Source organism: Convolutriloba macropyga, chromosome 9, assembly GCF_964194025.1.
Source record: "Convolutriloba macropyga chromosome 9, txConMacr16.3, whole genome shotgun sequence".
Taxonomy (NCBI): Eukaryota; Metazoa; Xenacoelomorpha; order Acoela; family Convolutidae; genus Convolutriloba; species Convolutriloba macropyga.
The window spans coordinates 62,475,816-62,502,667 of NC_134476.1; the positions used below are offsets into that span (position 1 = coordinate 62,475,816).

The window sequence follows — 26,852 nt, forward strand, 5'->3', positions numbered from 1 at the left end:
GCAAGGGCTCAACAGCAAGTATGAAAAGTAAAGCTGAAAGGGGACAACCTTGCCTAACTCCGCGTTGTAGTACAATTGTTTTGGAAAGGTAGCCATTGATTTCAATAATTGCTTTCGTTTCATTGTAAACTGTTCTGATGGCAGATTTTGTGTATTGGTCAATGCCAATTTTATCGAGAAGGGCGAAGATGTAATCTCTGTCTACTTTGTCAAAAGCTTTTGAAAAATCCAGATTCACAAGGCATTTGCTGTTATTTAGTTGCTTATGGGCTTTTCGAACTTTGTTTAATGCTATATGGATTTGTCTTTTGCTCAAGTATGCATGCTGATGTTGGCCTATTATGTCTTCAAGATCTATTATGATTCTGGCAGATAGAATGTGTGATAGAATTTTGAGGTCAGTGTTCAGCAAGCTTATAGGTCTAAATTCATCAACAGTTCTCGGATTGTCAGTTTTAGGCAGAAGTTTTAAGATTGCAATATTTTGGCTTTCAGGGACTTTTTCAGTTCGAACAATATTGTTGAAAACGCTTTGTAGCAATGGGGCCATTTCTCTCTTAAAAATCTTGTAAAAGTTTGAGGTTATTCCATCCGAACCCGGTGAGCTCTTTGCATTGAGTTTGTTAATTGCTTTCAATACTTCATCTATGATGATTTCATTTACATCATTTGTTGCTTCGTTTTTGCGCTCGTTCAAATGGTCAAGAAAAATCTCAAAAGAGCCTTTTTTCTTGCGTTTGTAAAGCTGTGAAAAATGGTTTTCAAAGACTTTGATGATTTCTTCCTGATTTGTTGTAACACTTGCACCAACCCTAAGTGAAGTAATATTGTTCGTGTTGTTTTTTTGCTTTGCCCAAGTTTTCAAGTCTTTCGCGTTTCCAAGTTCGCATGATTGGGTCAATTTCTTGAAGTGGATGAACTGATCTTTTTGTTTGTTGTTGTCATACGCATTTATTTTCGAGACTGTATCATTATATCGTTTTAAAATTTTTTCATTGGAGTCATGATTTTGTATTTGTTCTCTCAGCCTTTTCTCTTCGGCCAGGATGTTTTTCATTTGCGAGCTTAAGATTTTTGATTTATTAATAGCTAAGGCTTGCAGACATCACGTATGTGGCACTTCAGCTCTTCATAACTTTCATGTGTCAAACAGTTCATTCCAAATGCTTCTATTTCTGTTTTGATGTACTCTTTGTTTGGAAATAAAATAGCATCGTTCATTTTCCAAAAGCTTTGGCCTCGTTCTTTTTCTTCGCTTTTGTTGCTTAGTTCTAACAGCATGTGATCTGAGAAATTGCTCCGATGTACTTTCATTTCGCTGTACTGGGTTTGGTTTGTAAAAAAATAGTCTATTCGTGAAAAAGACGATGTTCTTTTGTCATAGTGTGTGAAATCAAGTACGTCCAGTTCTACCGCTGCATCAAATAGTAGAGCATGCTCTGTAACCGTTTGGAGCTTTACAAATCGCTTAACTCTATCGTCTACGCTTCGAAGAGCAGTTGATGTGTTTCGCGAATCATGACTGAAAGCATTAAAATCCCCTGCTAAAACAATAGATCGTTCCGTGTTGAGTTTCGAGAGATTTGAGCTTAATTGCTTCAACTTTTCACAATAGAAGCTTGTATTCAGATATACATTGAAAACAGTTAGATTGAGTTCCGTAAAATTAATTCCAGAGTGATCTCGTGATTGCAGTATTTGATTATCAGTTTTTAGTTCTTCACTCCAAACTGTAACTAAACCTCCACTGCAATTTATTGCAGGCACTAGATGATAGCGTAATTTGTATTGCTCGAGAACTGTTTCGTGTGAACGAGATAGAGCTGGAATTTTCGATTCATGGATACACAAAATGAATAAAGTTCCGCTAGCTAATTTGTAGCATTTTTCGATTATTGCGAAGAATTTTTTCGGGCTCTTAAGGCCACATGAATTCAAACAGAAAACTTTGTGCTCAATCATTTTTGTTTTGTTCGAACTGATTTTTCTTCTTAATCCACTGATCGTTCAAGAAGTGTTTTGCGATTTGCGCGTTTTGTTGTTTTTGTGTTTCACTAAGTGGCCTTTTGGCGCCTGGTCTGTACTGTTTGAGAACAGCACTATTATCAAGCTCTAAAGATTGAAACTTCTCTGTATTAGGATAGGCGGAATCATTACATTCAGCGTTTTGTATGTTGGTTGAGGTTTTGTCAGCGTTTTCTGTTTCTTGTTCTATGACTGTAGCATTTTCTGTTGTGCCACTACAAATTTCTTCTGTATAAGTTTCTTCCACTTCCTCTTCATCTATGGTCAAGTTGCAAGAGGAGGTGTCACTGATTGTTTCAGTTTCGGGAACTTTATGAAAATTTGTTGGTTTCTGCTTTTCAGCACGATTATTCTTTGTTTCTTTGTTTATGTTTTGCACATTTTTGATTCTTTGTAGCTGGTTTTGCCATAAGTAGCACCAATCTTTATGGTGTCCCCGATACTGTAGTTTGCTTTCTTCACAGTAACTGCAGTTATGTAATGAGGGAGCATGGAACTTGATCTCTAAGCTGTTCCATTCTTTGAATTCTGCGATCCGATTTTCATATGACCAAGTTTTTAATCTTTCCTCTTCAGTTGCGTTTTTCACTGTCACACTCAGTGTTGCATAACCATTGAAGATGAGATCGCCTCCTATGTTGTCTTTCATTCGAATAATTGCGGGGCTATGTTCTATTCCCTCTGGAAGATCTATTAGTTTCAGGGCTTCAGTGTCTGTGCAAACATAAGGGAGATTACTGAATTTGATATTGTATCTTCTAGGATAGAATGATTTTTCTGTGTTGAGGAAATGTTTGCCCATAGGAAAAACGGTTTTGCCTAGTAAATTTAGGCCTCTGGATCTAATCGAATGGTATTGCTTTTTGACAGTTGGTGGTGAAACAACAGTCAGCGAATGAAGTCTTTTGTCTCTTATGTATGCGAATGTTTTGCTGATTGTTATTTGATTTCGTGCTTCTTGCGGGAATTCGTGCAGAATTGATTTGGCACACTGAAGATAGGCGTTGTTCAAAGAATCTGTGTTTGAAATAATTGATTTCGTAAAAGGAGGAATAATTTGCATGATCTGGAATTCGCTTGAGTTGGTTTCTTTCGACAAGCCTTTTTGAGTGATTGAAGAATACATATTTTCGTTTTCGCTGGGAGTAGGCGTAATCAACGAGGGGATAGTGTTCTCCCCCATAGGGGAAAACTTAATTGTTTGAAGACGAAGACTTATGAAAAGACGATTGTGACAAACGAAAGGTTTCTCAAATAAGAATTAGTGTTTTGGAAAACTCAGAAGTTAACTTAATAAGAACTCTAAGCGCTCTACAGTAAAGGAGAGAGCAGCTTAAAAAGAAGAACTTAAAAAGCTAAATCTAAGGAGGAAAGGGATTTAAAAGAAATTTTGAAGAGTAAAATTAGGAGAAAAAGGTAAAAGAAAAAGCCAGGATTTTAAATCTTAGTGAAAAAGCAGCTTTTAGTGAAAAATCTCTTTTTATAAAAGACTCACTCCCAAAGGACGTTCCTGCACAAAGTGGAGTACTTGCTTTCGCTTTCCTATCACACTTTGCGGTAATAATCCGAGAGTGACATTATCAAAATTTTAATCACAACAATTAGACTAAAAGTGGAGTACTTGCTTTCGCTTTCCTGTCACAACAATTAGGCTAAAAGCAATTCGCCACTGATTTTCCCAATTACCGACCTAAACCCACTGAAGTCATGCTTCCGGTTCAATGTCCGGTTGAACAGGTTCCTCGGACCCAATTCATCTCTCCCTTGTTTTGGGGCCGTTCCACTGTATTGTGGATGGTTGGAAGCAAAAAGTTTGTGCGTTGGTCATAATACACTGTATGGCTACGAATTGCATAAATTATAACACAACCGTGGCTAAAATTGCATGTATTAAGTGACTATTTTGCAAACCGCAAGGCGGCCAGTTAAAGTGATCCTGTATATGAATATAGGACTACAAAACAATACTGTTGTATATAAATTCGCTCCCACTTACGCAAATGCCTACGACCATACCATGTTGAATGCACCGGTTCTCGTCCGATCACCGAAGTTAAGCAACATTGGGCCTGGTTAGTACTTGGATGGGTGACCGCTTGGGAACACCAGGTGTTGTAGGCTTTTTCTTTTGAGTATTCAAACCTCATAGAATACTTTTATTCGATATTTACACATTTTAGAGCCTCAAAAAGCCTCGGTGATCGAAAAAGTTAAGCCTCATCGAGCGCGGATACTTTTTTGGAAATTGGTGAAAACTTGTCCAAAATGGTTCGCTGTGCCAGATTTTTTTGTTTTAGCCCCAACTATGGCTCAAGTGGAGCATGCCCACAAAAAATGAGCCATTTCGGACTAAAATTGACGATTTGGTGGCCAAAACAAAGTTCGGTGATCGAAAAAGTTAAGCCTCATCGAGCGCGGATACTTTTTTGGAAATCGGTAAAAACTTGTCCAAAATGGTTCGCTGTGCCAGATTTTTTTGTTTTAGCCCCAACTATGGCTCAAGTGGAGCATGCCCACAAAAAATGAGCCATTTCGGACTAAAATTGACGATTTGGTGGCCAAAACAAAGTTCGGTGATCGAAAAAGTTAAGCCTCATCGAGCGCGGATACTTTTTTGGAAATTGGTGAAAACTTGTCCAAAATGGTTCGCTGTGCCAGATTTTTTTGTTTTAGCCCCAACTATGGCTCAAGTGGAGCATGCCCACAAAAAATGAGCCATTTCGGACTAAAATTGACGATTTGGTGGCCAAAACAAAGTTCGGTGATCGAAAAAGTTAAGCCTCATCGAGCGCGGATACTTTTTTGGAAATTGGTGAAAACTTGTCCAAAATGGTTCGCTGTGCCAGTTTTTTTTGTTTTAGCCCCAACTATGGCTCAAGTGGAGCATGCCCACAAAAAATGAGCCATTTCGGACTAAAATTGACGATTTGGTGGCCAAAACAAACTTCGGTGATCGAAAAAGTTAAGCCTCATCGAGCGCGGATACTTTTTTGGAAATCGGTAAAAACTTGTCCAAAATGGTTCGCTGTGCCAGATTTTTTTGTTTTAGCCCCAACTATGGCTCAAGTGGAGCATGCCCACAAAAAATGAGCCATTTCGGACTAAAATTGACGATTTGGTGGCCAAAACAAAGTTCGGTGATCGAAAAAGTTAAGCCTCATCGAGCGCGGATACTTTTTTGGAAATCGGTAAAAACCTGTCCAAAATGATTCGCTGTGCCAGATTTTTTTGTTTTATCCCAAACTATGGCTCAAGTGGAGCATGCCCACAAAAAATGAGCCAATTTGGACTAAAATTGACGATTTGGTGACCAAAACAAAGTTCGGTGATCGAAAAAGTTAAGCCTCATCGAGCGCGGATACTTTTTTGGAAATTGGTGAAAACTTGTCCAAAATGGTTCGCTGTGCCAGATTTTTTTGTTTTAGCCCCAACTATGGCTCAAGTGGAGCATGCCCACAAAAAATGAGCCATTTCGGACTAAAATTGACGATTTGGTGGCCAAAACAAAGTTCGATGATCGAAAAAGTTAAGCCTCATCGAGCGCGGATACTTTTTTGGAAATCGGTAAAAACTTGTCCAAAATGGTTCGCTGTGCCAGATTTTTTTGTTTTAGCCCCAACTATGGCTCAAGTGGAGCATGCCCACAAAAAATGAGCCATTTCGGACTAAAATTGACGATTTGGTGGCCAAAACAAAGTTCGGTGATCGAAAAAGTTAAGCCTCATCGAGCGCGGATACTTTTTTGGAAATCGGTAAAAACTTGTCCAAAATGGTTCGCTGTGCCAGATTTTTTTGTTTTAGCCCCAACTATGGCTCAAGTGGAGCATGCCCACAAAAAATGAGCCATTTCGGACTAAAATTGACGATTTGGTGGCCAAAACAAAGTTCGGTGATCGAAAAAGTTAAGCCTCATCGAGCGCGGATACTTTTTTGGAAATCGGTAAAAACTTGTCCAAAATGGTTCGCTGTGCCAGATTTTTTTGTTTTAGCCCCAACTATGGCTCAAGTGGAGCATGCCCACAAAAAATGAGCCATTTCGGACTAAAATTGACGATTTGGTGGCCAAAACAAAGTTCGGTGATCGAAAAAGTTAAGCCTCATCGAGCGCGGATACTTTTTTGGAAATCGGTAAAAACTTGTCCAAAATGGTTCGCTGTGCCAGATTTTTTTGTTTTAGCCCCAACTATGGCTCAAGTGGAGCATGCCCACAAAAAATGAGCCATTTTGGACTAAAATTGACGATTTGGTGGCCAAAACAAAGTTCGGTGATCGAAAAAGTTAAGCCTCATCGAGCGCGGATACTTTTTTGGAAATCGGTAAAAACTTGTCCAAAATGGTTCGCTGTGCCAGATTTCTTTGTTTTAGCCCCAACTATGGCTCAAGTGGAGCATGCCCACAAAAAATGAGCCATTTCGGACTAAAATTGACGATTTGGTGGCCAAAACAAAGTTCGGTGATCGAAAAAGTTAAGCCTCATCGAGCGCGGATACTTTTTTGGAAATCGGTAAAAACTTGTCCAAAATGGTTCGCTGTGCCAGATTTTTTTGTTTTAGCCCCAACTATGGCTCAAGTGGAGCATGCCCACAAAAAATGAGCCATTTTGGACTAAAATTGACGATTTGGTGGCCAAAACAAAGTTCGGTGATCGAAAAAGTTAAGCCTCATCGAGCGCGGATACTTTTTTGGAAATCGGTAAAAACTTGTCCAAAATGGTTCGCTGTGCCAGATTTCTTTGTTTTAGCCCCAACTATGGCTCAAGTGGAGCATGCCCACAAAAAATGAGCCATTTCGGACTAAAATTGACGATTTGGTGGCCAAAACAAAGTTCGGTGATCGAAAAAGTTAAGCCTCATCGAGCGCGGATACTTTTTTGGAAATCGGTAAAAACTTGTCCAAAATGGTTCGCTGTGCCAGATTTTTTTGTTTTAGCCCCAACTATGGCTCAAGTGGAGCATGCCCACAAAAAATGAGCCATTTCGGACTAAAACTGACGATTTGGTGGCCAAAACAAAGTTCGGTGATCGAAAAAGTTAAGCCTCATCGAGCGCGGATACTTTTTGTAAATGACAATTTCAGCAATAACCATTGCTCCAAACACACCCCATATACTTGTAAAGGCCATTCTAATAGTTCCCCTGCTTGCGTTTACTGTATATTTGATATTTGGAACTGTCTCGGAAACATCAATACTAATTGTAAAATTTCCCTTTATTAATCTAACATTTAAGTTAGTGCAAATCGCTGAGTTCCATTCTTTAGGCTGCACTCCGCTAACGCAGAGTGCATTCAAATAAAACTTATCAAATAGAGTTGATACTTACCTATTTAATAAGTTTATCAAAACAATTAGGCTAAAAGCAATTCGCCACTGATTTTCCCAATTACCCACCTAAACCCACTGAAGTCATGCTTCCGGTTCAATGTCCGGTTGAACAGGTTCCTCGGACCCAATTCATCTCTCCCTTGTTTTGGGGCCGTTCCACTGTATTGTGGATGGTTGGAAGCAAAAAGTTTGTGCGTTGGTCATAATACACTGTATGGCTACGAATTGCATAAATTATAACACAACCGTGGCTAAAATTGCATGTATTAAGTGACTATTTTGCAAACCGCAAGGCGGCCAGTTAAAGTGATCCTGTATATGAATATAGGACTACAATACAATACTGTTGTATATAAATTCGCTCCCACTTACGCAAATGCCTACGACCATACCATGTTGAATGCACCGGTTCTCGTCCGATCACCGAAGTTAAGCAACATTGGGCCTGGTTAGTACTTGGATGGGTGACCGCTTGGGAACACCAGGTGTTGTAGGCTTTTTCTTTTGAGTATTCAAACCTCATAGAATACTTTTATTCGATATTTACACATTTTAGAGCCTCAAAAAGCCTCGGTGATCGAAAAAGTTAAGCCTCATCGAGCGCGGATACTTTTTTGGAAATCGGTAAAAACTTGTCCAAAATGATTCGCTGTGCCAGATTTTTTTGTTTTATCCCAAACTATGGCTCAAGTGGAGCATGCCCACAAAAAATGAGCCAATTTGGACTAAAATTGACGATTTGGTGACCAAAACAAAGTTCGGTGATCGAAAAAGTTAAGCCTCATCGAGCGCGGATACTTTTTTGGAAATTGGTAAAAACTTGTCCAAAATGGTTCGCTGTGCCAGATTTTTTTGTTTTAGCCCCAACTATGGCTCAAGTGGAGCATGCCCACAAAAAATGAGCCATTTCGGACTAAAATTGACGATTTGGTGGCCAAAACAAAGTTCGGTGATCGAAAAAGTTAAGCCTCATCGAGCGCGGATACTTTTTTGGAAATCGGTAAAAACTTGTCCAAAATGGTTCGCTGTGCCAGATTTTTTTGTTTTAGCCCCAACTATGGCTCAAGTGGAGCATGCCCACAAAAAATGAGCCATTTCGGACTAAAATTGACGATTTGGTGGCCAAAACAAAGTTCGGTGATCGAAAAAGTTAAGCCTCATCGAGCGCGGATACTTTTTTGGAAATTGGTGAAAACTTGTCCAAAATGGTTCGCTGTGCTAGATTTTTTTGTTTTAGCCCCAACTATGGCTCAAGTGGAGCATGCCCACAAAAAATGAGCCATTTCGGACTAAAATTGACGATTTGGTGGCCAAAACAAAGTTCGGTGATCGAAAAAGTTAAGCCTCATCGAGCGCGGATACTTTTTTGGAAATTGGTGAAAACTTGTCCAAAATGGTTCGCTGTGCCAGATTTTTTTTGTTTTATCCCAAACTATGGCTCAAGTGGAGCATGTCCACAAAAAATGAGCCATTTCGGACTAAAATTGACGATTTGGTGGCCAAAACAAAGTTCGGTGATCGAAAAAGTTAAGCCTCATCGAGCGCGGATACTTTTTTGGAAATTGGTGAAAACTTGTCCAAAATGGTTCGCTGTGCCAGATTTTTTTTGTTTTGTCCCAAACTATGGCTCAAGTGGAGCATGCCCACAAAAAATGAGCCAATTCGGACTAAAATTGACGATTTGGTGACCAAAACAAAGTTCGGTGATCGAAAAAGTTAAGCCTCATCGAGCGCGGATACTTTTTTGGAAATCGGTAAAAACCTGTCCAAAATGATTCGCTGTGCCAGATTTTTTTGTTTTATCCCAAACTATGGCTCAAGTGGAGCATGCCCACAAAAAATGAGCCAATTTGGACTAAAATTGACGATTTGGTGACCAAAACAAAGTTCGGTGATCGAAAAAGTTAAGCCTCATCGAGCGCGGATACTTTTTGTAAATGACAATTTCAGCAATAACCATTGCTCCAAACACACCCCATATACTTGTAAAGGCCATTCTAATAGTTCCCCTGCTTGCGTTTACTGTATATTTGATATTTGGAACTGTCTCGGAAACATCAATACTAATTGTAAAATTTCCCTTTATTAATCTAACATTTAAGTTAGTGCAAATCGCTGAGTTCCATTCTTTAGGCTGCACTCCGCTAACGCAGAGTGCATTCAAATAAAACTTATCAAATAGAGTTGATACTTACCTATTTAATAAGTTTATCAAAACAATTAGGCTAAAAGCAATTCGCCACTGATTTTCCCAATTACCCACCTAAACCCACTGAAGTCATGCTTCCGGTTCAATGTCCGGTTGAACAGGTTCCTCGGACCCAATTCATCTCTCCCTTGTTTTGGGGCCGTTCCACTGTATTGTGGATGGTTGGAAGCAAAAAGTTTGTGCGTTGGTCATAATACACTGTATGGCTACGAATTGCATAAATTATAACACAACCGTGGCTAAAATTGCATGTATTAAGTGACTATTTTGCAAACCGCAAGGCGGCCAGTTAAAGTGATCCTGTATATGAATATAGGACTACAATACAATACTGTTGTATATAAATTCGCTCCCACTTACGCAAATGCCTACGACCATACCATGTTGAATGCACCGGTTCTCGTCCGATCACCGAAGTTAAGCAACATTGGGCCTGGTTAGTACTTGGATGGGTGACCGCTTGGGAACACCAGGTGTTGTAGGCTTTTTCTTTTGAGTATTCAAACCTCATAGAATACTTTTATTCGATATTTACACATTTTAGAGCCTCAAAAAGCCTCGGTGATCGAAAAAGTTAAGCCTCATCGAGCGCGGATACTTTTTTGGAAATTGGTGAAAACTTGTCCAAAATGGTTCGCTGTGCCAGATTTTTTTGTTTTAGCCCCAACTATGGCTCAAGTGAAGCATGCCCACAAAAAATGAGCCATTTCGGACTAAAATTGACGATTTGGTGGCCAAAACAAAGTTCGGTGGTCGAAAAAGTTAAGCCTCATCGAGCGCGGATACTTTTTTGGAAATTGGTGAAAACTTGTCCAAAATGGTTCGCTGTGCCAGATTTTTTTGTTTTAGCCCCAACTATGGCTCAAGTGAAGCATGCCCACAAAAAATGAGCCATTTCGGACTAAAATTGACGATTTGGTGGCCAAAACAAAGTTCGGTGGTCGAAAAAGTTAAGCCTCATCGAGCGCGGATACTTTTTTGGAAATTGGTGAAAACTTGTCCAAAATGGTTCGCTGTGCCAGATTTTTTTGTTTTAGCCCCAACTATGGCTCAAGTGGAGCATGCCCACAAAAAATGAGCCATTTCGGACTAAAATTGACGATTTGGTGGCCAAAACAAAGTTCGGTGATCGAAAAAGTTAAGCCTCATCGAGCGCGGATACTTTTTTGGAAATCGGTAAAAACTTGTCCAAAATGATTCGCTGTGCCAGATTTTTTTGTTTTATCCCAAACTATGGCTCAAGTGGAGCATGCCCACAAAAAATGAGCCAATTTGGACTAAAATTGACGATTTGGTGACCAAAACAAAGTTCGGTGATCGAAAAAGTTAAGCCTCATCGAGCGCGGATACTTTTTTGGAAATCGGTAAAAACCTGTCCGAAATGATTCGCTGTGCCAGATTTTTTTTGTTTTATCCCAAACTATGGCTCAAGTGGAGCATGCCCACAAAAAATGAGCCAATTCGGACTAAAATTGACGATTTGGTGACCAAAACAAAGTTCGGTGATCGAAAAAGTTAAGCCTCATCGAGCGCGGATACTTTTTTGGAAATCGGTAAAAACCTGTCCAAAATGGTTCGCTGTGCCAGATTTTTTTTGTTTTATCCCAAACTATGGCTCAAGTGGAGCATGCCCACAAAAAATGAGCCAATTTGGACTAAAATTGACGATTTGGTGACCAAAACAAAGTTCGGTGATCGAAAAAGTTAAGCCTCATCGAGCGCGGATACTTTTTGTAAATGACAATTTCAGCAATAACCATTGCTCCAAACACACCCCATATACTTGTAAAGGCCATTCTAATAGTTCCCCTGCTTGCGTTTACTGTATATTTGATATTTGGAACTGTCTCGGAAACATCAATACTAATTGTAAAATTTCCCTTTATTAATCTAACTTTTAAGTTGTGCAAATCGCTGAGTTCCATTCTTTAGGCTGCACTCCGCTAACGCAGAGTGCATTCAAATAAAACTTATCAAATAGAGTTGATACTTACCTATTTAATAAGTTTATCACAACAATTAGGCTAAAAGCAATTCCCCACTGATTTTCCCAATTACCGACCTAAACCCACTGAAGTCATGCTTCCGGTTCAATGTCCGGTTGAACAGGTTCCTCGGACCCAATTCAACTCTCCCTTGTTTTGGGGCCGTTCCACTGTATTGTGGATGGTTGGAAGCAAAAAGTTTGTGCGTTGGTCATAATACACTGTATGGCTACGAATTGCATAAATTATAACACAACCGTGGCTAAAATTGCATGTATTAAGTGACTATTTTGCAAACCGCAAGGCGGCCAGTTAAAGTGATCCTGTATATGAATATAGGACTACAAAACAATACTGTTGTATATAAATTCGCTCCCACTTACGCAAATGCCTACGACCATACCATGTTGAATGCACCGGTTCTCGTCCGATCACCGAAGTTAAGCAACATTGGGCCTGGTTAGTACTTGGATGGGTGACCGCTTGGGAACACCAGGTGTTGTAGGCTTTTTCTTTTGAGTATTCAAACCTCATAGAATACTTTTATTCGATATTTACACATTTTAGAGCCTCAAAAAGCCTCGGTGATCGAAAAAGTTAAGCCTCATCGAGCGCGGATACTTTTTTGGAAATTGGTGAAAACTTGTCCAAAATGGTTCGCTGTGCCAGATTTTTTTGTTTTAGCCCCAACTATGGCTCAAGTGGAGCATGCCCACAAAAAATGAGCCATTTCGAACTAAAATTGACGATTTGGTGGCCAAAACAAAGTTCGGTGATCGAAAAAGTTAAGCCTCATCGAGCGCGGATACTTTTTTGGAAATTGGTGAAAACTTGTCCAAAATGGTTCGCTGTGCCAGATTTTTTTGTTTTAGCCCCAACTATGGCTCAAGTGGAGCATGCCCACAAAAAATGAGCCATTTCGGACTAAAATTGACGATTTGGTGGCCAAAACAAAGTTCGGTGATCGAAAAAGTTAAGCCTCATCGAGCGCGGATACTTTTTTGGAAATCGGTAAAAACTTGTCCAAAATGATTCGCTGTGCCAGATTTTTTTGTTTTATCCCAAACTATGGCTCAAGTGGAGCATGCCCACAAAAAATGAGCCAATTTGGACTAAAATTGACGATTTAGTGACCAAAACAAAGTTCGGTGATCGAAAAAGTTAAGCCTCATCGAGCGCGGATACTTTTTTGGAAATCGGTAAAAACCTGTCCGAAATGATTCGCTGTGCCAGATTTTTTTGTTTTATCCCAAACTATGGCTCAAGTGGAGCATGCCCACAAAAAAGGAGCCAATTCGGACTAAAATTGACGATTTGGTGACCAAAACAAAGTTCGGTGATCGAAAAAGTTAAGCCTCATCGAGCGCGGATACTTTTTTGGAAATCGGTAAAAACTTGTCCAAAATGGTTCGCTGTGCCAGATTTTTTTGTTTTATCCCAAACTATGGCTCAAGTGGAGCATGCCCACAAAAAATGAGCCAATTTGGACTAAAATTGACGATTTGGTGACCAAAACAAAGTTCGGTGATCGAAAAAGTTAAGCCTCATCGAGCGCGGATACTTTTTGTAAATGACAATTTCAGCAATAACCATTGCTCCAAACACACCCCATATACTTGTAAAGGCCATTCTAATAGTTCCCCTGCTTGCGTTTACTGTATATTTGATATTTGGAACTGTCTCGGAAACATCAATACTAATTGTAAAATTTCCCTTTATTAATCTAACTTTTAAGTTAATGCAAATCGCTGAGTTCCATTCTTTAGGCTGCACTCAGCTAACGCAGAGTGCATTCAAATAAAACTTATCAAATAGAGTTGATACTTACCTATTTAATAAGTTTATCACAACAATTAGGCTAAAAGCAATTCCCCACTGATTTTCCCAAATACCGACCTAAACCCACTGAAGTCATGCTTCCGGTTCAATGTCCGGTTGAACAGGTTCCTCGGACCCAATTCATCTCTCCCTTGTTTTGGGGCCGTTCCACTGTATTGTGGATGGTTGGAAGCAAAAAGTTTGTGCGTTGGTCATAATACACTGTATGGCTACGAATTGCATAAATTATAACACAACCGTGGCTAAAATTGCATGTATTAAGTGACTATTTTGCAAACCGCAAGGCGGCCAGTTAAAGTGATCCTGTATATGAATATAGGACTACAAAACAATACTGTTGTATATAAATTCGCTCCCACTTACGCAAATGCCTACGACCATACCATGTTGAATGCACCGGTTCTCGTCCGATCACCGAAGTTAAGCAACATTGGGCCTGGTTAGTACTTGGATGGGTGACCGCTTGGGAACACCAGGTGTTGTAGGCTTTTTCTTTTGAGTATTCAAACCTCATAGAATACATTTATTCGATATTTACACATTTTAGAGCCTCAAAAAGCCTCGGTGATCGAAAAAGTTAAGCCTCATCGAGCGCGGATACTTTTTTGGAAATTGGTGAAAACTTGTCCAAAATGGTTCGCTGTGCCAGATTTTTTTGTTTTAGCCCCAACTATGGCTCAAGTGGAGCATGCCCACAAAAAATGAGCCATTTCGGACTAAAATTGACGATTTGGTGGCCAAAACAAAGTTCGGTGATCGAAAAAGTTAAGCCTCATCGAGCGCGGATACTTTTTTGGAAATTGGTGAAAACTTGTCCAAAATGGTTCGCTGTGCCAGATTTTTTTTGTTTTAGCCCCAACTATGGCTCAAGTGGAGCATGCCCACAAAAAATGAGCCATTTCGGACTAAAATTGACGATTTGGTGGCCAAAACAAAGTTCGGTGATCGAAAAAAGTTAAGCCTCATCGAGCGCGGATACTTTTTTGGAAATCGGTAAAAACTTGTCCAAAATGATTCGCTGTGCCAGATTTTTTTGTTTTATCCCAAACTATGGCTCAAGTGGAGCATGCCCACAAAAAATGAGCCAATTTGGACTAAAATTGACGATTTGGTGACCAAAACAAAGTTCGGTGATCGAAAAAGTTAAGCCTCATCGAGCGCGGATACTTTTTTGGAAATCGGTAAAAACCTGTCCGAAATGATTCGCTGTGCCAGATTTTTTTGTTTTATCGCAAACTATGGCTCAAGTGGAGCATGCCCACAAAAAAGGAGCCAATTCGGACTAAAATTGACGATTTGGTGACCAAAACAAAGTTCGGTGATCGAAAAAGTTAAGCCTCATCGAGCGCGGATACTTTTTTGGAAATCGGTAAAAACTTGTCCAAAATGGTTCGCTGTGCCAGATTTTTTTGTTTTATCCCAAACTATGGCTCAAGTGGAGCATGCCCACAAAAAATGAGCCAATTTGGACTAAAATTGACGATTTGGTGACCAAAACAAAGTTCGGTGATCGAAAAAGTTAAGCCTCATCGAGCGCGGATACTTTTTGTAAATGACAATTTCAGCAATAACCATTGCTCCAAACACACCCCATATACTTGTAAAGGCCATTCTAATAGTTCCCCTGCTTGCGTTTACTGTATATTTGATATTTGGAACTGTCTCGGAAACATCAATACTAATTGTAAAATTTCCCTTTATTAATCTAACTTTTAAGTTAGTGCAGAGTGCATTCAAATAAAACTTATCAAATAGAGTTGATACTTACCTATTTAATAAGTTTATCACAACAATTAGGCTAAAAGCAATTCGCCACTGATTTTCCCAATTACCGACCTAAACCCACTGAAGTCATGCTTCCGGTTCAATGTCCGGTTGAACAGGTTCCTCGGACCCAATTCATCTCTCCCTTGTTTTGGGGCCGTTCCACTGTATTGTGGATGGTTGGAAGCAAAAAGTTTGTGCGTTGGTCATAATACACTGTATGGCTACGAATTGCATAAATTATAACACAACCGTGGCTAAAATTGCATGTATTAAGTGACTATTTTGCAAACCGCAAGGCGGCCAGTTAAAGTGATCCTGTATATGAATATAGGACTACAAAACAATACTGTTGTATATAAATTCGCTCCCACTTACGCAAATGCCTACGACCATACCATGTTGAATGCACCGGTTCTCGTCCGATCACCGAAGTTAAGCAACATTGGGCCTGGTTAGTACTTGGATGGGTGACCGCTTGGGAACACCAGGTGTTGTAGGCTTTTTCTTTTGAGTATTCAAACCTCATAGAATACTTTTATTCGATATTTACACATTTTAGAGCCTCAAAAAGCCTCGGTGATCGAAAAAGTTAAGCCTCATCGAGCGCGGATACTTTTTTGGAAATTGGTGAAAACTTGTCCAAAATGGTTCGCTGTGCCAGATTTTTTTGTTTTAGCCCCAACTATGGCTCAAGTGGAGCATGCCCACAAAAAATGAGCCATTTCGGACTAAAATTGACGATTTGGTGGCCAAAACAAAGTTCGGTGATCGAAAAAGTTAAGCCTCATCGAGCGCGGATACTTTTTTGGAAATTGGTGAAAACTTGTCCAAAATGGTTCGCTGTGCCAGATTTTTTTGTTTTAGCCCCAACTATGGCTCAAGTGGAGCATGCCCACAAAAAGTGAGCCATTTCGGACTAAAATTGACGATTTGGTGGCCAAAACAAAGTTCGGTGATCGAAAAAGTTAAGCCTCATCGAGCGCGGATACTTTTTTGGAAATCGGTAAAAACTTGTCCAAAATGATTCGCTGTGCCAGATTTTTTTGTTTTATCCCAAACTATGGCTCAAGTGGAGCATGCCCACAAAAAATGAGCCAATTTGGACTAAAATTGACGATTTGGTGACCAAAACAAAGTTCGGTGATCGAAAAAGTTAAGCCTCATCGAGCGCGGATACTTTTTTGGAAATCGGTAAAAACCTGTCCGAAATGATTCGCTGTGCCAGATTTTTTTGTTTTATCCCAAACTATGGCTCAAGTGGAGCATGCCCACAAAAAAGGAGCCAATTCGGACTAAAATTGACGATTTGGTGACCAAAACAAAGTTCGGTGATCGAAAAAGTTAAGCCTCATCGAGCGCGGATACTTTTTTGGAAATCGGTAAAAACTTGTCCAAAATGGTTCGCTGTGCCAGATTTTTTTGTTTTATCCCAAACTATGGCTCAAGTGGAGCATGCCCACAAAAAATGAGCCAATTTGGACTAAAATTGACGATTTGGTGACCAAAACAAAGTTCGGTGATCGAAAAAGTTAAGCCTCATCGAGCGCGGATACTTTTTGTAAATGACAATTTCAGCAATAACCATTGCTCCAAACACACCCCATATACTTGTAAAGGCCATTCTAATAGTTCCCCTGCTTGCGTTTACTGTATATTTGATATTTGGAACTGTCTCGGAAACATCAATACTAATTGTAAAATTTCCCTTTATTAATCTAACTTTTAAGTTAATGCAAATCGCTGAGTTCCATTCTTTAGGCTGCACTCAGCTAACGCAGAGTGCATTCAAATAAAACTTATCAAATAGAGTTGATACTTACCTATTTAATAAGTTTATCACAACAATTAGGCTAAAAGCAATTCCCCACTGATTTTCCCAATTACCGACCTAAACCCACTGAAGTCATGCTTCCGGTTCAATGTCCGGTTGAACAGGTTCCTCGGACCCAATTCATCTCTCCCTTGTTTTGGGGCCGTTCCACTGTATTGTGGATGGTTGGAAGCAAAAAGTTTGTGCGTTGGTCATAATACACTGTATGGCTACGAATTGCATAAATTATAACACAACCGTGGCTAAAATTGCATGTATTAAGTGACTATTTTGCAAACCGCAAGGCGGCCAGTTAAAGTGATCCTGTATATGAATATAGGACTACAAAACAATACTGTTGTATATAAATTCGCTCCCACTTACGCAAATGCCTACGACCAAACCATGTTGAATGCACCGGTTCTCGTCCGATCACCGAAGTTAAGCAACATTGGGCCTGGTTAGTACTTGGATGGGTGACCGCTTGGGAACACCAGGTGTTGTAGGCTTTTTCTTTTGAGTATTCAAACCTCATAGAATACTTTTATTCGATATTTACACATTTTAGAGCCTCAAAAAGCCTCGGTGATCGAAAAAGTTAAGCCTCATCGAGCGCGGATACTTTTTTGGAAATTGGTGAAAACTTGTCCAAAATGGTTCGCTGTGCCAGATTTTTTTGTTTTAGCCCCAACTATGGCTCAAGTGGAGCATGCCCACAAAAAATGAGCCATTTCGGACTAAAATTGACGATTTGGTGGCCAAAACAAAGTTCGGTGATCGAAAAAGTTAAGCCTCATCGAGCGCGGATACTTTTTTGGAAATCGGTAAAAACTTGTCCAAAATGATTCGCTGTGCCAGATTTTTTTGTTTTATCCCAAACTATGGCTCAAGTGGAGCATGCCCACAAAAAATGAGCCAATTTGGACTAAAATTGACGATTTGGTGACCAAAACAAAGTTCGGTGATCGAAAAAGTTAAGCCTCATCGAGCGCGGATACTTTTTTGGAAATCGGTAAAAACCTGTCCGAAATGATTCGCTGTGCCAGATTTTTTTGTTTTATCCCAAACTATGGCTCAAGTGGAGCATGCCCACAAAAAAAGAGCCAATTCGGACTAAAATTGACGATTTGGTGACCAAAACAAAGTTCGGTGATCGAAAAAGTTAAGCCTCATCGAGCGCGGATACTTTTTTGGAAATCGGTAAAAACTTGTCCAAAATGGTTCGCTGTGCCAGATTTTTTTGTTTTATCCCAAACTATGGCTCAAGTGGAGCATGCCCACAAAAAATGAGCCAATTTGGACTAAAATTGACGATTTGGTGACCAAAACAAAGTTCGGTGATCGAAAAAGTTAAGCCTCATCGAGCGCGGATACTTTTTGTAAATGACAATTTCAGCAATAACCATTGCTCCAAACACACCCCATATACTTGTAAAGGCCATTCTAATAGTTCCCCTGCTTGCGTTTACTGTATATTTGATATTTGGAACTGTCTCGGAAACATCAATACTAATTGTAAAATTTCCCTTTATTAATCTAACTTTTAAGTTAGTGCAAATCGCTGAGTTCCATTCTTTAGGCTGCACTCCGCTAACGCAGAGTGCATTCAAATAAAACTTATCAAATAGAGTTGATACTTACCTATTTAATAAGTTTATCACAACAATTAGGCTAAAAGCAATTCGCCAATGATTTTCCCAATTACCCACCTAAACCCACTGAAGTCATGCTTCCGGTTCAATGTCCGGTTGAACAGGTTCCTCGGACCCAATTCATCTCTCCCTTGTTTTGGGGCCGTTCCACTGTATTGTGGATGGTTGGAAGCAAAAAGTTTGTGCGTTGGTCATAATACACTGTATGGCTACGAATTGCATAAATTATAACACAACCGTGGCTAAAATTGCATGTATTAAGTGACTATTTTGCAAACCGCAAGGCGGCCAGTTAAAGTGATCCTGTATATGAATATAGGACTACAAAACAATACTGTTGTATATAAATTCGCTCCCACTTACGCAAATGCCTACGACCATACCATGTTGAATGCACCGGTTCTCGTCCGATCACCGAAGTTAAGCAACATTGGGCCTGGTTAGTACTTGGATGGGTGACCGCTTGGGAACACCAGGTGTTGTAGGCTTTTTCTTTTGAGTATTCAAACCTCATAGAATACTTTTATTCGATATTTACACATTTTAGAGCCTCAAAAAGCCTCGGTGATCGAAAAAGTTAAGCCTCATCGAGCGCGGATACTTTTTTGGAAATTGGTGAAAACTTGTCCAAAATGGTTCGCTGTGCCAGATTTTTTTGTTTTAGCCCCAACTATGGCTCAAGTGGAGCATGCCCACAAAAAATGAGCCATTTCGGACTAAAATTGACGATTTGGTGGCCAAAACAAAGTTCGGTGATCGAAAAAGTTAAGCCTCATCGAGCGCGGATACTTTTTTGGAAATTGGTGAAAACTTGTCCAAAATGGTTCGCTGTGCCAGATTTTTTTGTTTTAGCCCCAACTATGGCTCAAGTGGAGCATGCCCACAAAAAATGAGCCATTTCGGACTAAAATTGACGATTTGGTGGCCAAAACAAAGTTCGGTGATCGAAAAAGTTAAGCCTCATCGAGCGCGGATACTTTTTTGGAAATCGGTAAAAACTTGTCCAAAATGATTCGCTGTGCCAGATTTTTTTGTTTTATCCCAAACTATGGCTCAAGTGGAGCATGCTCACAAAAAATGAGCCAATTTGGACTAAAATTGACGATTTGGTGGCCAAAACAAAGTTCGGTGATCGAAAAAGTTAAGCCTCATCGAGCGCGGATACTTTTTTGGAAATTGGTGAAAACTTGTCCAAAATGGTTCGCTGTGCCAGATTTTTTTGTTTTAGCCCCAACTATGGCTCAAGTGGAGCATGCCCACAAAAAATGAGCCATTTCGGACTAAAATTGACGATTTGGTGGCCAAAACAAAGTTCGGTGATCGAAAAAGTTAAGCCTCATCGAGCGCGGATACTTTTTTGGAAATCGGTAAAAACTTGTCCAAAATGATTCGCTGTGCCAGATTTTTTTGTTTTATCCCAAACTATGGCTCAAGTGGAGCATGCTCACAAAAAATGAGCCAATTTGGACTAAAATTGACGATTTGGTGACCAAAACAAAGTTCGGTGATCGAAAAAGTTAAGCCTCATCGAGCGCGGATACTTTTTTGGAAATCGGTAAAAACCTGTCCGAAATGATTCGCTGTGCCAGATTTTTTTGTTTTATCCCAAACTATGGCTCAAGTGGAGCATGCCCACAAAAAATGAGCCAATTCGGACTAAAATTGACGATTTGGTGACCAAAACAAAGTTCGGTGATCGAAAAAGTTAAGCCTCATCGAGCGCGGATACTTTTTTGGAAATCGGTAAAAACCTGTCCAAAATGGTTCGCTGTGCCAGATTTTTTTTGTTTTATCCCAAACTATGGCTCAAGTGGAGCATGCCCACAAAAAATGAGCCAATTTGGACTAAAATTGACGATTTGGTGACCAAAACAAAGTTCAGTGATCGAAAAAGTTAAGCCTCATCGAGCGCGGATACTTTTTGTAAATGACAATTTCAGCAATAACCATTGCTCCAAACACACCCCATATACTTGTAAAGGCCATTCTAATAGTTCCCCTGCTTGCGTTTACTGTATATTTGATATTTGGAACTGTCTCGGAAACATCAATACTAATTGTAAAATTTCCCTTTATTAATCTAACTTTTAAGTTAGTGCAAATCGCTGAGTTCCATTCTTTAGGCTGCACTCCGCTAACGCAGAGTGCATTCAAATAAAACTTATCAAATAGAGTTGATACTTACCTATTTAATAAGTTTATCACAACAATTAGGCTAAAAGCAATTCGCCACTGATTTTCCCAATTACCGACCTAAACCCACTGAAGTCATGCTTCCGGTTCAATGTCCGGTTGAACAGGTTCCTCGGACCCAATTCATCTCTCCCTTGTTTTGGGGCCGTTCCACTGTATTGTGGATGGTTGGAAGCAAAAAGTTTGTGCGTTGGTCATAATACACTGTATGGCTACGAATTGCATAAATTATAACACAACCGTGGCTAAAATTGCATGTATTAAGTGACTATTTTGCAAACCGCAAGGCGGCCAGTTAAAGTGATCCTGTATATGAATATAGGACTACAAAACAATACTGTTGTATATAAATTCGCTCCCACTTACGCAAATGCCTACGACCATACCATGTTGAATGCACCGGTTCTCGTCCGATCACCGAAGTGAAGCAACATTGGGCCTGGTTAGTACTTGGATGGGTGACCGCTTGGGAACACCAGGTGTTGTAGGCTTTTTCTTTTGCTGTCCAAAATGGTTCGCTGTGCCAGATTTTTTTTGTTTTATCCCAAACTATGGCTCAAGTGGAGCATGCCCACAAAAAATGAGCCAATTTGGACTAAAATTGACGATTTGGTGACCAAAACAAAGTTCAGTGATCGAAAAAGTTAAGCCTCATCGAGCGCGGATACTTTTTGTAAATGACAATTTCAGCAATAACCATTGCTCCAAACACACCCCATATACTTGTAAAGGCCATTCTAATAGTTCCCCTGCTTGCGTTTACTGTATATTTGATATTTGGAACTGTCTCGGAAACATCAATACTAATTGTAAAATTTCCCTTTATTAATCTAACTTTTAAGTTAGTGCAAATCGCTGAGTTCCATTCTTTAGGCTGCACTCCGCTAACGCAGAGTGCATTCAAATAAAACTTATCAAATAGAGTTGATACTTACCTATTTAATAAGTTTATCACAACAATTAGGCTAAAAGCAATTCGCCACTGATTTTCCCAATTACCGACCTAAACCCACTGAAGTCATGCTTCCGGTTCAATGTCCGGTTGAACAGGTTCCTCGGACCCAATTCATCTCTCCCTTGTTTTGGGGCCGTTCCACTGTATTGTGGATGGTTGGAAGCAAAAAGTTTGTGCGTTGGTCATAATACACTGTATGGCTACGAATTGCATAAATTATAACACAACCGTGGCTAAAATTGCATGTATTAAGTGACTATTTTGCAAACCGCAAGGCGGCCAGTTAAAGTGATCCTGTATATGAATATAGGACTACAAAACAATACTGTTGTATATAAATTCGCTCCCACTTACGCAAATGCCTACGACCATACCATGTTGAATGCACCGGTTCTCGTCCGATCACCGAAGTTAAGCAACATTGGGCCTGGTTAGTACTTGGATGGGTGACCGCTTGGGAACACCAGGTGTTGTAGGCTTTTTCTTTTGAGTATTCAAACCTCATAGAATACTTTTATTCGATATTTACACATTTTAGAGCCTCAAAAAGCCTCGGTGATCGAAAAAGTTAAGCCTCATCGAGCGCGGATACTTTTTTGGAAATTGGTGAAAACTTGTCCAAAATGGTTCGCTGTGCCAGATTTTTTTGTTTTAGCCCCAACTATGGCTCAAGTGGAGCATGCCCACAAAAAATGAGCCATTTCGGACTAAAATTGACGATTTGGTGGCCAAAACAAAGTTCGGTGATCGAAAAAGTTAAGCCTCATCGAGCGCGGATACTTTTTTGGAAATTGGTGAAAACTTGTCCAAAATGGTTCGCTGTGCCAGATTTTTTTGTTTTAGCCCCAACTATGGCTCAAGTGGAGCATGCCCACAAAAAATGAGCCATTTCGGACTAAAATTGACGATTTGGTGGCCAAAACAAAGTTCGGTGATCGAAAAAGTTAAGCCTCATCGAGCGCGGATACTTTTTTGGAAATCGGTAAAAACTTGTCCAAAATGATTCGCTGTGCCAGATTTTTTTGTTTTATCCCAAACTATGGCTCAAGTGGAGCATGCTCACAAAAAATGAGCCAATTTGGACTAAAATTGACGATTTGGTGACCAAAACAAAGTTCGGTGATCGAAAAAGTTAAGCCTCATCGAGCGCGGATACTTTTTTGGAAATCGGTAAAAACCTGTCCGAAATGATTCGCTGTGCCAGATTTTTTTGTTTTATCCCAAACTATGGCTCAAGTGGAGCATGCCCACAAAAAATGAGCCAATTCGGACTAAAATTGACGATTTGGTGACCAAAACAAAGTTCGGTGATCGAAAAAGTTAAGCCTCATCGAGCGCGGATACTTTTTTGGAAATCGGTAAAAACCTGTCCAAAATGGTTCGCTGTGCCAGATTTTTTTTGTTTTATCCCAAACTATGGCTCAAGTGGAGCATGCCCACAAAAAATGAGCCAATTTGGACTAAAATTGACGATTTGGTGACCAAAACAAAGTTCAGTGATCGAAAAAGTTAAGCCTCATCGAGCGCGGATACTTTTTGTAAATGACAATTTCAGCAATAACCATTGCTCCAAACACACCCCATATACTTGTAAAGGCCATTCTAATAGTTCCCCTGCTTGCGTTTACTGTATATTTGATATTTGGAACTGTCTCGGAAACATCAATACTAATTGTAAAATTTCCCTTTATTAATCTAACTTTTAAGTTAGTGCAAATCGCTGAGTTCCATTCTTTAGGCTGCACTCCGCTAACGCAGAGTGCATTCAAATAAAACTTATCAAATAGAGTTGATACTTACCTATTTAATAAGTTTATCACAACAATTAGGCTAAAAGCAATTCGCCACTGATTTTCCCAATTACCGACCTAAACCCACTGAAGTCATGCTTCCGGTTCAATGTCCGGTTGAACAGGTTCCTCGGACCCAATTCATCTCTCCCTTGTTTTGGGGCCGTTCCACTGTATTGTGGATGGTTGGAAGCAAAAAGTTTGTGCGTTGGTCATAATACACTGTATGGCTACGAATTGCATAAATTATAACACAACCGTGGCTAAAATTGCATGTATTAAGTGACTATTTTGCAAACCGCAAGGCGGCCAGTTAAAGTGATCCTGTATATGAATATAGGACTACAAAACAATACTGTTGTATATAAATTCGCTCCCACTTACGCAAATGCCTACGACCATACCATGTTGAATGCACCGGTTCTCGTCCGATCACCGAAGTGAAGCAACATTGGGCCTGGTTAGTACTTGGATGGGTGACCGCTTGGGAACACCAGGTGTTGTAGGCTTTTTCTTTTGCTGTCCAAAATGGTTCGCTGTGCCAGATTTTTTTTGTTTTATCCCAAACTATGGCTCAAGTGGAGCATGCCCACAAAAAATGAGCCAATTCGGACTAAAATTGACGATTTGGTGACCAAAACAAAGTTCGGTGATCGAAAAAGTTAAGCCTCATCGAGCGCGGAAACTTTTTTGGAAATCGGTAAAAACCTGTCCGAAATGATTCGCTGTGCCAGATTTTTTTGTTTTATCCCAAACTATGGCTCAAGTGGAGCATGCCCACAAAAAATGAGCCAATTCGGACTAAAATTGACGATTTGGTGACCAAAACAAAGTTCGGTGATCGAAAAAGTTAAGCCTCATCGAGCGCGGATACTTTTTTGGAAATCGGTAAAAACCTGTCCAAAATGGTTCGCTGTGCCAGATTTTTTTTGTTTTATCCCAAACTATGGCTCAAGTGGAGCATGCCCACAAAAAATGAGCCAATTTGGACTAAAATTGACGATTTGGTGACCAAAACAAAGTTCAGTGATCGAAAAAGTTAAGCCTAATCGAGCGCGGATACTTTTTGTAAATGACAATTTCAGCAATAACCATTGCTCCAAACACACCCCATATACTTGTAAAGGCCATTCTAATAGTTCCCCTGCTTGCGTTTACTGTATATTTGATATTTGGAACTGTCTCGGAAACATCAATACTAATTGTAAAATTTCCCTTTATTAATCTAACTTTTAAGTTAGTGCAAATCGCTGAGTTCCATTCTTTAGGCTGCACTCCGCTAACGCAGAGTGCATTCAAATAAAACTTATCAAATAGAGTTGATACTTACCTATTTAATAAGTTTATCACAACAATTAGGCTAAAAGCAATTCGCCACTGATTTTCCCAATTACCGACCTAAACCCACTGAAGTCATGCTTCCGGTTCAATGTCCGGTTGAACAGGTTCCTCGGACCCAATTCATCTCTCCCTTGTTTTGGGGCCGTTCCACTGTATTGTGGATGGTTGGAAGCAAAAAGTTTGTGCGTTGGTCATAATACACTGTATGGCTACGAATTGCATAAATTATAACACAACCGTGGCTAAAATTGCATGTATTAAGTGACTATTTTGCAAACCGCAAGGCGGCCAGTTAAAGTGATCCTGTATATGAATATAGGACTACAAAACAATACTGTTGTATATAAATTCGCTCCCACTTACGCAAATGCCTACGACCATACCATGTTGAATGCACCGGTTCTCGTCCGATCACCGAAGTGAAGCAACATTGGGCCTGGTTAGTACTTGGATGGGTGACCGCTTGGGAACACCAGGTGTTGTAGGCTTTTTCTTTTGAGTATTCAAACCTCATAGAATACTTTTATTCGATATTTACACATTTTAGAGCCTCAAAAAGCCTCGGTGATCGAAAAAGTTAAGCCTCATCGAGCGCGGATACTTTTTTGGAAATTGGTGAAAACTTGTCCAAAATGGTTCGCTGTGCCAGATTTTTTTGTTTTAGCCCCAACTATGGCTCAAGTGGAGCATGCCCACAAAAAATGAGCCATTTCGGACTAAAATTGACGATTTGGTGGCCAAAACAAAGTTCGGTGATCGAAAAAGTTAAGCCTCATCGAGCGCGGATACTTTTTTGGAAATTGGTGAAAACTTGTCCAAAATGGTTCGCTGTGCCAGATTTTTTTGTTTTAGCCCCAACTATGGCTCAAGTGGAGCATGCCCACAAAAAATGAGCCATTTCGGACTAAAATTGACGATTTGGTGGCCAAAACAAAGTTCGGTGATCGAAAAAGTTAAGCCTCATCGAGCGCGGATACTTTTTTGGAAATCGGTAAAAACTTGTCCAAAATGATTCGCTGTGCCAGATTTTTTTGTTTTATCCCAAACTATGGCTCAAGTGGAGCATGCCCACAAAAAATGAGCCAATTTGGACTAAAATTGACGATTTGGTGACCAAAACAAAGTTCGGTGATCGAAAAAGTTAAGCCTCATCGAGCGCGGATACTTTTTTGGAAATCGGTAAAAACCTGTCCGAAATGATTCGCTGTGCCAGATTTTTTTGTTTTATCCCAAACTATGGCTCAAGTGGAGCATGCCCACAAAAAATGAGCAAAATCGGACTAAAATTGACGATTTGGTGACCAAAACCAAGTTCGGTGATCGAAAAAGTTAAGCCTCATCGAGCGCGGATACTTTTTTGGAAATTGGTGAAAACTTGTCCAAAATGGTTCGCTGTGCCAGATTTTTTTGTTTTAGCCCCAACTATGGCTCAAGTGGAGCATGCCCACAAAAAATGAGCCATTTCGGACTAAAATTGACGATTTGGTGGCCAAAACAAAGTTCGGTGATCGAAAAAGTTAAGCCTCATCGAGCGCGGATACTTTTTTGGAAATCGGTAAAAACTTGTCCAAAATGATTCGCTGTGCCAGATTTTTTTGTTTTATCCCAAACTATGGCTCAAGTGAAGCATGCCCACAAAAAATGAGCCAATTTGGACTAAAATTGACGATTTGGTGACCAAAACAAAGTTCGGTGATCGAAAAAGTTAAGCCTCATCGAGCGCGGATACTTTTTTGGAAATCGGTAAAAACCTGTCCGAAATGATTCGCTGTGCCAGATTTTTTTGTTTTATCCCAAACTATGGCTCAAGTGGAGCATGCCCACAAAAAATGAGCAAAATCGGACTAAAATTGACGATTTGGTGACCAAAACCAAGTTCGGTGATCGAAAAAGTTAAGCCTCATCGAGCGCGGATACTTTTTTGAAAATTGGTAAAAACGTGTCCAAAATGGATCGCTGTGCC

The 26,852-nt window shown here is 39.9% G+C and overlaps 12 non-coding genes across 12 annotated transcripts; all 12 read left to right on the forward strand.

Moving 5' to 3' along the window:
• The first annotated feature begins 4,027 nt into the window (after positions 1-4,027).
• Positions 4,028-4,146, forward strand: LOC142347556 (5S ribosomal RNA). Its single transcript, XR_012760542.1, has one exon. It is a non-coding gene; the product is annotated as a 5S ribosomal RNA (ribosomal RNA).
• Positions 4,147-7,726: 3,580 nt separating this feature from the next.
• On the forward strand, positions 7,727-7,845 carry LOC142347557 (5S ribosomal RNA). Its single transcript, XR_012760543.1, has one exon. It is a non-coding gene; the product is annotated as a 5S ribosomal RNA (ribosomal RNA).
• Positions 7,846-9,923: 2,078 nt separating this feature from the next.
• LOC142347560 (5S ribosomal RNA) lies at positions 9,924-10,042 on the forward strand. Its single transcript, XR_012760545.1, has one exon. It is a non-coding gene; the product is annotated as a 5S ribosomal RNA (ribosomal RNA).
• Positions 10,043-11,931: 1,889 nt separating this feature from the next.
• LOC142347561 (5S ribosomal RNA) lies at positions 11,932-12,050 on the forward strand. The gene has a single exon (XR_012760546.1). It is a non-coding gene; the product is annotated as a 5S ribosomal RNA (ribosomal RNA).
• A 1,700-nt stretch (positions 12,051-13,750) lies between these two features.
• LOC142347562 (5S ribosomal RNA) lies at positions 13,751-13,869 on the forward strand. Its single transcript, XR_012760547.1, has one exon. It is a non-coding gene; the product is annotated as a 5S ribosomal RNA (ribosomal RNA).
• A 1,660-nt stretch (positions 13,870-15,529) lies between these two features.
• On the forward strand, positions 15,530-15,648 carry LOC142347563 (5S ribosomal RNA). The gene has a single exon (XR_012760548.1). It is a non-coding gene; the product is annotated as a 5S ribosomal RNA (ribosomal RNA).
• Positions 15,649-17,348: 1,700 nt separating this feature from the next.
• On the forward strand, positions 17,349-17,467 carry LOC142346995 (5S ribosomal RNA). Its single transcript, XR_012760024.1, has one exon. It is a non-coding gene; the product is annotated as a 5S ribosomal RNA (ribosomal RNA).
• Positions 17,468-18,979: 1,512 nt separating this feature from the next.
• Positions 18,980-19,098, forward strand: LOC142347564 (5S ribosomal RNA). The gene has a single exon (XR_012760549.1). It is a non-coding gene; the product is annotated as a 5S ribosomal RNA (ribosomal RNA).
• A 2,077-nt stretch (positions 19,099-21,175) lies between these two features.
• Positions 21,176-21,294, forward strand: LOC142346950 (5S ribosomal RNA). Its single transcript, XR_012759983.1, has one exon. It is a non-coding gene; the product is annotated as a 5S ribosomal RNA (ribosomal RNA).
• An 824-nt stretch (positions 21,295-22,118) lies between these two features.
• Positions 22,119-22,237, forward strand: LOC142347565 (5S ribosomal RNA). The gene has a single exon (XR_012760550.1). It is a non-coding gene; the product is annotated as a 5S ribosomal RNA (ribosomal RNA).
• Positions 22,238-23,938: 1,701 nt separating this feature from the next.
• Positions 23,939-24,057, forward strand: LOC142346951 (5S ribosomal RNA). The gene has a single exon (XR_012759984.1). It is a non-coding gene; the product is annotated as a 5S ribosomal RNA (ribosomal RNA).
• Positions 24,058-25,258: 1,201 nt separating this feature from the next.
• On the forward strand, positions 25,259-25,377 carry LOC142346952 (5S ribosomal RNA). The gene has a single exon (XR_012759985.1). It is a non-coding gene; the product is annotated as a 5S ribosomal RNA (ribosomal RNA).
• Positions 25,378-26,852: the final 1,475 nt, after the last annotated feature.